The sequence below is a fragment of the Lissotriton vulgaris genome, chromosome 2_1 (genome assembly GCF_964263255.1).
Source record: "Lissotriton vulgaris chromosome 2_1, aLisVul1.2, whole genome shotgun sequence".
NCBI classification, from domain to species: Eukaryota; Metazoa; Chordata; class Amphibia; order Caudata; family Salamandridae; genus Lissotriton; species Lissotriton vulgaris.
The window spans coordinates 1,942,569,143-1,942,583,196 of NC_141687.1; the positions used below are offsets into that span (position 1 = coordinate 1,942,569,143).

General features: G+C 38.9%; 1 long non-coding RNA gene across 1 annotated transcript in view; it reads left to right on the forward strand.

Moving 5' to 3' along the window:
* LOC147733525 (uncharacterized) overlaps window positions 1-14,054 on the forward strand; it is a 368,362-nt gene that overhangs the window by 243,012 nt on the left and 111,296 nt on the right. Inside the window, exon 4 of the long non-coding RNA XR_015308733.1 lies at window positions 13,321-13,366. This is a non-coding gene — a long non-coding RNA (uncharacterized LOC147733525). The remainder of the gene's footprint in view (window positions 1-13,320; window positions 13,367-14,054) is intronic.

Here is a 14,054-nt window from a genome sequence, read left to right on the forward strand (position 1 = left end):
AGTCAGCGATATTCATGCATTACCGAGCTAATGCTCTTAGCCATGTTATCCACCTCCCATTGGATAACATGGCTAAGAACTGCTCAGGACAGGTGTTAGCTTTTGGAGATATTCGCGCTTAGCGTGAATATCTCCAAAAGTTGGGAATAGGAGATAGCGATGTTAGCGACTGTTTTCAGTCGCTAACATCTTGGCACGCCCACTTTGCATGTCATTAGTGATAAATATCACTGACATGCAAAGTGGGGCCAAGATGGTCGCTATCTCCTACTGGCTGTCGCTAACTTGTGTTAGCGACAGCTAGGTAATAGGGAGATAATTTTATCTCCGCTTTCTTGGCTTTTAAAGCCAAAAAAGCGGAGATAAACCCCCTTGATAATATACCCCCTAGTTATTACATTTTTTGAAATGCAATGTTTTTGGGGAAATTGTAATTTCCTAATTATAAGTAAATTGGTATGTTTTTTAAAAATGGTATATGATTGGGTATGTCTGTGTGTATATATGTGACCAAGAACAACCAGGGTTGTTCGAAACGCGTTGTCCTCGTTCGCTTGCTGTGCTAAAATAAAATAATAAGAAGGACTACGGGCTCGTCTGGATTCTTGTCTTACCGGAATTCTGTTGATTCATATATATATACATATATATATATATATTTGTTATATTATTACATATCAGATAACATATTAAATTATATTATGAATTGAAAATATTAGTTTAATATACATTTTTTTATTATATATGTAACTGAAACTAAATATATACATATGTAAATATATATGTGTCTTTTATTTTTGTGAATAAGTATAAAAGTTATACTTACTTTAAAATGAATTAAGTGTATTTAAATTGTATTATATTACTGTTATTTTTTAATATATATATAGGGGCTTATTATGTCAGTCAGAGATCCGCCGACCAACACCATCTCGGACTCAGTACCGACTGACCTGAGGTTGGTGGTTCGCCATAAACCAGCCGTAATACAGGCTCCTGTAGAGAAATGGGTGTGTATGTAAAACCTTGTACCCTGTTGCAGGCACACCATGGTGGCTGCAACTCAGTGCAGATTTTTTACAGAGGGGTGCCCTAGGTACCCCCTTGACCACTGACTGTAGACTGAGAAGGAAAGGGGACCCTGCTAGGGGCCCCAAACTCTCTCTCTGCCAGCCTTTCCGTGAAGGTTGTGAGAAACCGAGATTGTAATCCCTGCAGTGGAAAGGCCGTCCATAGGGGATTATGCTGAGGTTTTGATTTACAGGAAGACTCAGAGAGCAGGTCGCACTTGATTCAGTATGACTGGCCGGTTTACGTTCCAACCGCCGACATTGTAATCTGTCAGTCAAACCGCAAACCTACTGGTCGAGTCAGTCACAAAGCCTCGGACTGACATCATAATCGGTTCCATAATATTTAATATTTGTATATATTTTTTTTAACAATTTTTTGTACAATAATATTAGTTACAATGATATTTGTAATCCTATATGTTTGTCATTTATATTATAAGCATAGGATGACAATATTTTTAACTTCGATATTTCTATGATGATCTTTTTGCAGGATGATGTTTTAAGCTTCGATATTTTGTCAGTGAACCCTTTTAACTAGTGACAAGGCTGCCTAATCATCGCGAGCCACTTTTCTACCCCTGCAGCCTAGCAACCAATATAAACATTATTATTAAGCTGTGCACATATCCACTGTATCCAGCGCCAGTATTGGAGATTCCCGGTGAGCATGTTAATCTGCCATTTGGTCATAAGGTATTGCCCAACATAAGTTTCCCAGTGTTCTATACATTTAAGAAAGAAAAAAATAGTGGCCTTCTTGTTGTGCCTTTTAATTGAGATGTGCAATTCTAAGTGAACTGTAACTCTGAGTCATAAAAGCTATTGAACATTGATTCCAGTAAATTAACCCCTAACCATTTACTTCACTATGGAGGGATTACTGGCATTGACAGCTTTCCTGAATTTACCTGGGGAACCTCATGTTGCATGGGAGGATTGGAATGAGAGTTTCAATGCTTTGGTGGAAACAGTCGGTGATGGCATTTTTACATCTTCATCAAACCGGCCATGTTTAAGCATTGTTTGGGGGCAGAAGCAAGAGTATATTGAATCACATACCACATTTTCTGGAGGAAGACGATGATGAATCAGACTGGAATGCTTACAAAATAGCAGTGCTAAAGTTAGACCAGAATTTTGGGAAAAAAAGAAATGCAGTGGTTGAGTGGTATTCATTTTTTTAAAGAAAGCAGCTCCAAGATGAATCAGTAGACACATTTATGGCTGCACTGCAACTGTTAAAATCTACCTCTAATTATAAAGGAATATTATATGTTGTGGGACGAGTTTATGCAGAAGCTGCAAGACAAAAGAGTTCAAGAAAAAGTGTTAAATTGTTTCCGGTTCAGGGAAGATCTGGCTTGGCAGTTCGGGTTGGACTGTTCTCATGAATCACAGGGTTAAGACTGATTTGCGTATAGCTGGGTCTGAAGTGAGGTGGCGAAGTGAGCTAAAGAATGATGATGGATTCAACCCAGATCTTTGACTGGGGTGAGTGTCTGAAAAGTTTCAGGGCTCCGTCCATCATCTCCTTTAGGTTGCAAGGAGGAAACACATACCAGTGCATCACAAGAAAATAAGAGTGTCAATGTATTGGAAGATGAAAGAGAGTTGCAGGAAGAATGTCTTCTGCAATTAAGTGTGGATGGTAGTTTAGACAGAGGATAAAGAAAACAACAGAGTTGATGGGGTGGAGGTACAAATGATGACTGATTCAGAAGCACATTAGACATTGATTGCAGAGAAATGTATGGGAAAATTCCCAGGCCGGGACTTGTGTCTTCCAGGCATCAATTTTGTGGCATATGGAAACAAGCCTATTGCGTTGTTAGGGTATTTTGTGGGCTCACTTGAATTTCAAGGTGTGAAAGCACAATTCAAAAATATAAATTGGTTAGAGTCTGTTGGGATGGCCAGAGCAGATGGAGTTCATGATTAGGCAAGATCCTAATCACCCAAACCAAGTGTTGGGACACAAGCTAGTGTTAATGTGATAGATGAGGTGAAGTGGGAGGAGGAATTCTTCAGGTGTCTCCAAGGAAAAACTGTGTCTATTAAAGTGATTTGCATGTAAGATCAAATCAAAAGATGGAGTGTGTCCAAAGGCACTTAAACTGCATAGTGTACCTTTGGTCTTAAGAGAACCATTACAAAAGGATCTGCAGAGATTATGTCAGGAGGGCATTACTGAGGAGATTGAAGCCTCTGAATGGTTGGCCACTGTTGTGTTGGCAAAACAGAGTAATGGTGACTTGTGCTTGTGTGTGGACCTTTGTGGTCTCAACAAGGGTATCTGGTAGATCGTCACCCCTTCACAAAGTTTGAGATATATGACAACAATCAAGGGAGCTAAGGTTTTCTTCGCATTGGATTTGTCCTTAGTGTATCACCAGATCTCGTTAAATCCAGAGTCGAGACCACTTACATAATTTGTAAAGACGTAGGTGGGCTTAATGTTTTAGATGTATACTGTTTGGACTGGCATCCCCAGCAGTGGTGTTTCAGAGGGCCATGCACCCTCTGTTCAAGAAACAAAGGAATGTGACATCCAGGATGACATCTTGGGGATGTATGACAGAACAATGTGTGCCTTTAACACGCAGGCCTAAACAATGCATTTTTTACAATGTACTTATTACTACAATACACGTTTTCACCATTAAACACACTACCACACATATGTATAGAGTATCAATAAATATGCCATTACCTCACATACGGATGTATGACATCACAGCGCATGCTTTTACCACGCATGCTTTTACATCTCAAGTTTTACAATGCATGCCTTTACAACGCATAGTGTTGAGGGGTGCTGGATAGTGAATAGTTTAATTTACTATTCCAACTCCAGTCCCCGTGGATAGTAGGGAAGGTGAGGGATAGTAAATTAAATCTATTCCTTTCCTAGAGCGCCCACCAGCCCAATGCGTTGTAATGGTTTGCGTTGTAAAAGTTGCGATGTAAAGGCACTGCGTGGTAAAAGTTGCGTTGTAAAGGATGTTTCCCCTCACATACCATTACCACGTATCACATCAGTATGCTTACTGTTACAAGGCACAGTTACAATCAATGCAGAAAAATACTTTGATTCAGAAACTCTACAAAAAATGAAAAGAAATTCTAAAAATGTACAAACTAATATCTTCCAAAACACATTCCACAAATAAATATAATAAATGAAACAAAACACAATACAACTAAAGTTGGACATGTTTACAACTTAATCCTAACTTAGGCTCCCATTAGGATCGCAGAGAATCCGCATCCTCCGGGCCAGCGGAAGCCGCCGCCGGCCCAGTGGATGCGGATTCTCTGCAGCGGAGCCTCCAATGTCCCCCCGCCAGATTAGGATGGCTGGGGGGACGAGAAGTCCGTCCGCGGCCACCATATTAGAGCTTTTCCGCCACGGTCGGAAGGCGACCGCGGCGGACAAGCTCTAATATGGTGGCGGTGTCTATCAGACACCGCCAGCCATATTTGGATGGCGGGAAAGACATGCTTTTCTGCGGCGGCTTTCCCGCCATGGAAAAGCATACGGACTGTCACTTTGGGGGCCTGTTGTGTGCCCCCTGGGTGAAGGGGGTGGGAGGTGCACATGGGGGGTACCTATGGTACCCCCCTGCATTTGAGTGCACAAAGCAGCAGGCATCGCGGGGTGCCTGCCGCTTTGTGCATGCAAATGCGATACATGCATTTTTCACCTTGCAGCAGGTGCAGCTTGAAGCTGCACCCGCCGCAATGTTAAAGATAGTGGATGTGACCGCCACCCTGGCGGTCACATCCTAATCTGCTCGGAGGGAATGCCGCAGCCCCTGCTGATGTTCCCTCCTCCTCAGGGGTCGCGGACGGACTCAAGTCCGTCCGCGATCCTAATCGGGCCCTTAATTTGAATGCCTTACTTTCACTTTTCGCATTAAAAAATGGCTCTTGTTTTACAACAAGAAGTGAAATAAATGTTTTCTTTTTACTAACAAAATATTAAACTACACATATGAAACAAAGTGTAAAATATACATTCCAACACATATCTTTGTTCAAATTCTCATCTATGACACTCAACACATAAAAAAGGGCCACTCGCCATTTTACATCCACTAGTACAGTGATTGCATTCGAGAGCACACTGAAATGCTTACCGAAGCCAGAATTGACTATGACAAACAATACTATCTACCCACCCAGGTAAGTTGAACTTTCACAAGAAAATACTTATATTAGCACTGCCTAGTAATACAACACATCTATTAATTTATAGTCTCCTAAACTTACAGATTTTGACCATAAATTTAACAAAAGTTGGCCCGACAAGCACATTCTGGGTTCATATATTATAATCTATTGTATATAGAAGAATATTACAGCTTTAAAAAATATATTTTTACTAACTCTACTGAATAATTATCTCAGAGCAGTTGCTGGAAAATAACTGGGAGCCAAAATTGCTATTTTAACTCCACCAGGAACTTACCTAAGGGCAATTGCTGAACAGTGACTAAGGGGAAAAAATACTATTCTGCCTCCACCAGTAACGTACCGCAGAGTAGGTGCTGGGCAGTGACTTGAGATACATTGCTATTCTAACTACACCAATTATATACCTCAATGCAGGTGCTGGACAGTGACTAAATAGCAAACTTACTAGTCTAACTCCAGCTGTTGAACAGTGACTAAGGGGCAAATTACTATTCTGGCTTCAGACTATGCGAAAAATATCTAGTCTAGCTCTACCATCTACTTAACTCATGACAAGTGTTGCACAGTATCTAAGGAGCAATATTACTTTTCTAACTGCACAGGGTAATTACTTCAGGGCAGATGCTGAACCGTGACTTAATGGCAAAATTACTATAGTAATTCCACCAACATGGTGCCTGGCACACGGTGCATGGATGTTTAAAAACATCCCTTTTTCCATTGCCGCTTGTACTAGGTCCTTTTTGGGCTGCATCACAAGCCACAATGGAAAAAGCAATGATTCTAACTGCCTGCACTGCGGTCACATCATAATTTGGTAGATGGGACTGACGTCTGCTTATCTGTCAGCCCCAATCCTGCCGCAACCACTATCGTAATCGGGCCAAAGTTTCCAAGAAATTAGAAAAGAGTAAAGAAATGTATGAGAGACTACTTGGTCAAATTCAACAATTTTCATTGATGGTGACTTCAGACTAACTGGGCAGTATTGCATACATATTACATACTGGTAATAGCTAATATTTCCATAAACGACTTACCTGTTTTAACAATTCTATACAATTCAATTGGCATTTTTCAAATTGGTTTAATCAAATTATGAAAATTTTTAAATTCCTACCTGTAGCTGCCTTTTTTCTTCAACTCTTGGGGATTTTTTAAACAATGTGTCACCAAAAGTCAACAGCACTCTAATAATATATAAATGTACAACTTAACATCCACAGAAAATAAATGTAATCCTGAAGAAGCGTGGTTTTAAATGCAAAACCATTACTTGCACCTCAATAGTTTAAAAACGTTTTTCTTTCTCAATAGTCTGAAAAAAATGAATTCCCCAACAGCACAACTGTTTCCCAGGTAGGTATACACGATTTTCAATTTCAGCAATAAAAAAATAAACATCCATATTGGAAATTCTGTTAACAAAAACATAATGTTAAAAAATTCAAATTGTTTCCAAATTGAAATATCCCCAAAATAGCGCTGTAGTACTGGATTCAATACATCCATCTTCATCCTGCAGCTATGAGATCTTCATCCCAAAAGGACTACAAACAGTATAAAAAACACCCAGGCAAAAAAGTTGCAATTTTACTTTTATTTTAAAGAAGTTTTACAAAGTTATCTTATAACTTTTCTAAACTAACTTAAAAATGATGTGAGCATATGAAGACAATCTGCATGGGAATGGAAAATAAATAAAACAGATAAACACACCAAGTACTTCTATCTAACATTTAACTACCTTCCCCTTGTACCTTAAAATTAAAATAGCCACATATACTTAGGGCCTGAGTATGAGTTCAGTGTTCCATGAACCGCAAAACCCGCAATTGTGGTCTGACTGCCGCGAGGTAGGGGGTCTTACCAACCTATTACGAAACTCACAGATTGCCTTTGGAAAGACCGCTGTTGAACAGCCAGCACTGCCAGCCATCCTCAGACCACCGTGGCTGCAGTTGGGGAAAAGTAGTTGCCATAGAGCAGTACTGAGGAGTCTCAGGTCAACAGAAAAAAGGATTTGGGGTGCATACCCGCCCCTTTCCAGTTCTTCCTGTCAGAATTCGACATGTATCCCTTTCTCTGTGTATCCCATTCACAGCAGCATCTTCACCCCAGAGTATACAACCCTGTTTGCGGCGATCTACAGGCAACCCCTTTTTGTACCATATACACATTGCTTGGACTGCCCACTTATGGGCCGGACTCCAACAATGAGTAGGAGGTATTTTTCCACATGTATCATGCATATGTGTGCATTCAACACATATGCAGTTGAAATAATCACACAGGCATCAATATATATGGACAACCCTTCCCCACTGCTGCAAGACCTCCAGAGCCACCTCGCAGAAACCATGATCAATTCGTAATACGCTGGTCGGATGACCAGCCCTATGGTCTTCTAGAGACTGAGGCTGCAGCGTTCGGGAAGTTGGACCACCAAACTCTAAATCAGGCTCTTAGAAATGAGAAGTAAATTGTTCTTCTGTGACTGCAGTTTTTTTCATGCTTTCGATCTTGACCGCAATGCACCATCTACTGAAGAAATATACACACAACCACGAGCGTGAAGCAGAAAAGTAAAAACAGAAAAAGAACAATATTGGGAATCAAACTAAATGATAAAACATGGGGAAAAAAATTATAACATTTTTTAAAAATATGTTGCATGTTAAAATAAATGTGTTTATATTTTTGTAAAATATGTTTTATTATTTACTATTATTACAATTTTCATATTATGTTTAAATAAATATATATATATTACACTTTTTTACATTTACAGCTTTACATAAAATGTGTTAAAATGTGATTTTGGCAAATATGTTTTTACATTCATTAGTAATATTTTAAAATGTTAATAATATATATGTGTATTTGATTAAAAAAAATTACTTAATCTATTTTTACTTAAATAAATTACCTTTAATTATTAATATTCAACTACTACAATTAATACATGAGAAATAATACATGAGAATTAATACACCTCCCCAATAAATACCCCTATATCCCTTATGTTCCATTCCTCACTACTAATTTAGCATTTTTTAAACATTTTATAATTGAATGGCATTATTGTTTTTACAAAATTCTAAATGTTATATTAATACTGAAGTATTAACATTAGGACGCGATTATTAATACACTTTCCAACCCAATACCCATATATCCACTGCATCCCATCCCTATATACTAATTTTACAAATGTAAAAATTATTACTTACATTAATGAATCATTTTTATCAATTACAATTCATAAAGATTAATCATAAAAATAAAAATGAATACCTAAACCTTAATGACTGCCCAATACCCTTAAATACATTGCATCCCGTCCCTAAATACTAATTTGGCCATTTTATTAAAGATTTTACAAATTAAATGAATCATTAATTTAAAATAATTACAATTTATATATGCTAATGCTAAAGTATTCAAATTAATACCTATGTATTAAGACTTTAAGCCACCTATCTAAAACATAAACTTACTTACATACTTACCCAAATATTTACATACTATTGCATGGTAAACATATTTGTAGTAATCACACTAGTAATAATAACAAGTATTAATGACTTTAGTGGTAATAACACTAGTGGTAACAAAATGTGCAGTAATGACATATGAGTGTTAAATATCTATATCCAAAATTAGTTGTAAACTCATGCATGGCAGTGACACCAGTGGTAAAGACACAGTAGTTGTAGAAACCTGCGTGGAAAAAACTAAAGCATGGTTAAGACTATGGACTTGTTTATGATGTCGGTGGGACCGCCTCTGACAGGCCGTCAGGGACGGTCCTACCGACATTCAGCATAGCAGTCTGACCGCCGCATTATGATGTGGTTGGTTGGACCGCAGCAGGCAGAGAGGCCGACCAACACCGCTGACTGGTGCAAGGATCCTGTCGGAGCGTCGGTCCATAATTCCTTCAATGGGGGTGGTCCCTGTGGAAGCACTGCAGTAGGGATTAAGATAAACCTTTACGACTGTCTTTTCATACTGTCCGACCGCCATTAAAAGGCAGCTGGGAAGACATTGTGGGGGCCCCTAGCAGGGACCCTGTCCCCCTTGTGCCTCTGCTATGGGCCCAAGGAGGCACATGTGGTACCCCCTCAAACATCCATTTTACCGTGTACCAGGCACTACATGACGCTCATCCAACTGACATCGTAATCAGGCCCTCTGTTGTAAAGGTACATTCTGGTTTAGACTACATAGTAACTGCTGTTTCCCCATTTTGGTGTTTGTGCAAAGTAGTGGAGAACATGAAAAAGTTTGCATGTAGTGTTAGGAACTCTACAATATTATGGCTTAACCATGAAGAAGCAGGACAAGTGCAGGATTAGTGTGAAAGGTGTTGAGTACTTGGTCACTGGCTGGATGAGTTTGGAGTGGCGCCCAAGTTGAAGTTGGTGAGGGCAACTGAAGAAGCACTATCTCCACGGAATAAGAACCAACTGGGTTCATTCTTAGGGCTCATGGAGTATTACTACCATTTCCAATATTTGCAGACTGAACAAAATGCATGAGAAGTCTGATGGGAAAAAATGTAAAAATTTGAATGGGATGAAGGATGTCAGAGGGAGTTTGTGCAATTTAAGAAGTTTATTGCATTGGGCCCAGCCCTAAGCTCTTTGACACATGGGCCAAATGTATAATTTGCACAGATGTGAGCAGTGTGAATTTGGGGGCAGTGATGATGCAATACAGGTATGGGAGAGAGGTAACCATTGCATATGGCTCACAAACTTTGAGGGGAGCTGAATTAATGTATTCCACCATTGAGAGTGAAGGATTGGTGTGCTGCTTGAACGAGTGCCCTTTCCAGAAATTTTTAACAATTACCTGTAATTAGTGCGGATGAGATGTGGTTGATAGCGAATGTGTGTGCACTCACTGAGGGTGGCATATCTTATGAGGATCCAAGCAACAAAAGAGGATATCACAATGCAAGAGGTGAAGGAGTATGTGACAAAGGGTTGGCCAGTGAACAGTAAAGCGTCTGATGGAGCGGAGTCATTCAGAAATGGGAATGCTGAATTGTAAGTTGCAAGTTAGGTGATATTCAAAGGTGAACTAACGGTGGTACCAGAAACATTGAGGGGGCACATCTTAAGGTTATTTCACAAAAGTCATACTGGCATAAGTGCGACCAAGATTTGGGTGAGGATGGAGTATTGGTGGCTGGAATTGGATAATTATGTTGAGTGAGCAATAAGGTAATGCATACCATGTGTTTGGAGTGACAAGTCACAGAGGATGGTGGAGTATCCACCAGTGGAGAAAGAAAAGATGGATGCTTCCTGGGGAAAAGTTGTTATTGACATTTTTGGTCCATAAAGAGAGGTGGGTTCTTTCCCAAATTTGCTTAAGCCAAACATCATGTTTCAACGTGGCCAGAGGTGAAGTTGGCTGATCATGTGACTACACAAGATTTAATAAAATTTCTGATAGAATTACGGTATAGGGAGGGGATACCGGAGTATGTAGCAATGAACAATGGCATTCAATTGGTCTCTCAAGAGATGAAGAAATTCTTAAAAATGTATGGGGTAGAGCACATTAGATCATCGGTTTATTTTCCCCAGAGCAATGGGCTTGTTGAGAGTTGCAATAGGACTTTGAAGGAGGGCTTGCAATTGATGGTTGTAATGCTACCAGTGGAGGGTTGCATTGAAGAAGTTGGTGCGGGCATATCGCACATCAGCTAACAGTGCCCATGGGAAATGGCCTTTTGAAGTTATGCGAGGAAGAAAAACGATATGTCTGATTTACAAAGGGGTGGAAAGGAAAAACTGGGCAGAAATTGCTACTGGGATTAAAAATGAGTTTTGAGTAGGAGAATGGGCGCTTGTGCGGAAACGGTGAAGAGAGGATAAAGGACTGGTAAAGTTTTCAGAACCATTACAAGTGAAGATGTATCCCTATTCCTTGTTGTTAAGTGATGGCAATGTGTGGAACTACAAGAAAGTGGTGAAAGTTGCTGACAGTTTGTTGAAGAAAGAGGTTAAAGGTGGATAAGAGGTACAACTGGAAGAACGAAAAAAGTAAGGGGAGAGGGATCCATTTAATGAAAGGACCAGACGGAAGCCGGTCAAGCATTGGGGTTATACAATGGGTTGAACTACATTTTTTAATAGAGTAGGAAAATATTCACCACGGACAGTTTAAGAAATGTATAGTTTGGTTTTATTTTTCCATTTGTTTCCTCTTTTGTAAATTGTATTGATTTACTTCTGTTCAAATTTTAGTATGATTTTTTAATATAAGGAGGGAGATGTTTTATTTCTGGGTTCCCCAGATACACAGTATGATAATGTCTGGAGATTCCATTAGAATGCAGGTAACAAGATGAGGTCTGGAGATTCTATTAGAATACGGGTGGCTGCTTGGAATGTAGGGGCGACTCGTGAAAGAAGAGAAGAAACTGTTGAGATGGTGGCTGGCAGCTCTAATCTGGTGTTACTGTACTTATTTATAAAAATAAATAATCCTGTAACTCACTTTTATCTCAGGAGTATCGTCTTTACAACTTGCACTTGGTCTGACTTACTGACTCAATTACCCTTTCTCTTTGGCACATTGCCCCTGATGTAAGGAGTAGTATAGCATATTCATCCACCCTATAAGCCTTATATCATTACAAAGATGCTAAGCGCATTTACCTATTGTTTACGCAATACAAATCCCTAGAGTAACTACTGACATTTCCATCCTCAGAATTGCTGATCGCATATCATTCAAGTTTGCTGTTAATCTATCAGTTGTCAAATGAAATTGACCAAAACCCTTGCGGAATGGGATGAGGAGCCCGTGAGCCTGGAAATTTTACAGATATTCATTGTCTTTTGGCTGAAGATGGGTTCCCCTGAAGGGTTGTGGACCCCCTGGAGTGTTGGGGCACTCCTGCAGCCCATGTGCTGAAATCTATATCTACCACTAGTTGTCCAGTTCGCAAGGCTACTACTGCACGTAAATCAAATTTTGCTCCGCAAATAAATGCATTCGTAAAGGCTTATTCTAATTCCATATTTGTGGAATGAGAATAAGCGAGATTCGCTTTTTAAAAATTTGATTGGAAAACATGGAACTACCCTAAATGTGGTGCACTTATCATGTAACTAAGTGTGGTTGCAGAGAAGTATTTGTTGGCATTTGTGGGTTGTCCAACAATTAAACATTGATGAACACGCAAAGACTTGCATGCTTGAGGACATTCACCAAGCTCACCAAACGTCTGGCCCGCCACCCAGAAACACACCCAAATCTACTGTCAAGGGCAGGAATAAAAAAAAATCTAAGTGGAAATATTTTCTCCTCAGTAAATACTTTAATATCACATTTCCTGCGAAAATGCACATCTATTACATTTCAGTATGGGGAAATGGTGACACATGAACACTCCTGGGAACCAGCCATTTTTGTAGATTTGAAGAAGCACTCTTCAAATTCTTTCTGCATTACCAAGAAGTCTGAAAGTAACTCTTAATGATGCACATTTATGATTTTTCTGGAGACATTTTATTAATCGAAACCCAGGAGAGAACTTCTAATCCTCTATTGAGATCCTTGTTTATGGCTCTAGTGTGTGAAGACTGATGTTCTCTTGATGTGATGTTCATTTTCAAACTCCTAAACCAATTCATTGATTTTCTTTGAACATGCAGTTGTAATGTAGTTATAATGCCAGGTGTCCATGTTGTACATAATGCTTGTACTCCAAGTATTTTTTACACAACCAATGTGAAATAAAAAATATCTTACTAACTAGGGTTGAAATTACATTTGCTAGATTTCTCCCATTCTTTCTTTCATTTTGGGACATACTGGTTCCATATGTGCAGTTCTAGCAAATGGTGCAGTACATAAAAGGTCTTGAAAATATTATTTATCAAATCACTTCCATCCATTCTCTCTATGAAAATTATTAATTGTGATCAAATGCTTGCAAAGTTGTTGTTTATGGCTTACATCACAGAAATGTATTTCATATATCTATGCAAAGATAACCAGTGTTTATCTTTTATTCTAGCCTGATGGCCTGCATGTGAAGCTTAACTCTTGATAAATCTTCTCAGGTATGTAGGTTTTTCATCTTTCTAATGTCTCATACTTCTGCAATTATAGCATTGTCATACTTTATTTATTTGTTTATTTATTTTGGATTTTGGTAAAGCACTCTGGAAATATATAGAGTTTAGTGAGCTTTGAGATATTGCTTTAGGATTATTATTTATATGGCATCAACTACAATAGCTGAATGTCAGATGTAAATATCAATATTCTACAGCCCTATCTGTTGAAATAAGAAATATCAAATGCACACAATAATGTTGCTATAAATACAATAAAGAAAAATACGATGTTAAAGTAGGGTCCTAGGGCTAGATTAACGACCCAACAGACACATGCTCTGTTAACACTATTAAAACGAAAGAAATATCTGAGGGTCAGAAAGAAACTACAATCCTACTGTGAGAACATAAAATAGAGTGCTGTGAGATGAACAAGTGAATGTAACTATGTGTCATGCTGCACTCAAATTTGAAAAAAAGTGCCCATCAGCTCCCGCCGGGTACCGCCCTACATCATTTGGGCTCTCCTTACCCAGGAGAAGGTGCAGTATGTCTATCAGTATAGTATTGATAGAGAAACAACTTCAGAAGAATCCAAAGTTGTACTTAGAGGACCGGAAACTTATTTATTATGGGTAGTTGAATTACAGTGCCAAAATTAAATTCGTGAAAAAGGTGCAATGTTAAAATT